Genomic DNA, 973 nt, shown 5'->3' with positions numbered 1-973 from the left:
GATTCCAGCAGCATGGCAGAGGTTCACTGACCTGTGATCTGCCTCCTGATTATTTTTCTATGTGTGTGAGGTTTAAAAAAAAAAAGAAAATTTTCATAAATAGTATGATAGCATTTAATTTGGGGTTCTTTCCCTGGGAGATACACCCTAAAGACCCCAATTTGGGGGCAGTGACATTAGTAGTGAGTTCAGCATAAAATCTGTTTTTTTTTTTGTTTTTAGCATAAGGCAGTGGCAGCTTACAAAGGGCCCTGCCTACCCAGCCAATTCAGAGATTTGGGCTTGCAGAGAAAACTGCTTAAAATAGTAATTTCCTATTACCATTCTTGAGTGACAAGGAATTGGTTGGGAATTATGCCAGAAAACTTGGAAAGCAAGGAAGCATAAAAAGGGTTTAGGCCAGGAGCAGATTTATGTTAGCCTTGTAATTAAGGCAAAATTTTGGTGCAAGATATGTCAAATCTAATTGTTTTTAACTTTAAATCCCTTTTACAAAGAATTGAATGTAGAAGAATAGGATGTAATATAATAACCCCAGTGAAACTCTTTGTGAAATGTGGAATTGTAAAGTACAGCCCCTGAGTGACCCGACAATTTAGTCGAGAAAGATTGACGTGTGACACAGGAGACATATTTGTTCAGAGAAGCCATCAATGTGGCCTAGACAGTGAGCGGCAAGTTTGGAGGAGGTGGTAGGAGTGAAACTAACGTGGCAGCATGGGTGGGACTAGGAGAGTGGGTGGGAGGAGGAGGTGATCCCAGGAGCCTAGAACAACCTGAAGGCTCAGGGGTTGGCGTGGAGCAGAGGGTTGGGAGGCTGAAGTAACTGTAGCAGAAACACTGAATGGGCAGAACGGAGCTAGGATAAGCAGGATGGCAGCTCATTACATGGAGACTTGAAGGCTAGCCAGAGAGGATTGGGAGATCGGGGGTTTTTCCGCCACAGTATATTAATGCTCTGAAATTAAAATCA

This window comes from Eulemur rufifrons, chromosome 28, assembly GCF_041146395.1.
Source record: "Eulemur rufifrons isolate Redbay chromosome 28, OSU_ERuf_1, whole genome shotgun sequence".
Classification (NCBI taxonomy): Eukaryota; Metazoa; Chordata; class Mammalia; order Primates; family Lemuridae; genus Eulemur; species Eulemur rufifrons.
This window is presented reverse-complemented; position numbering follows the sequence as displayed.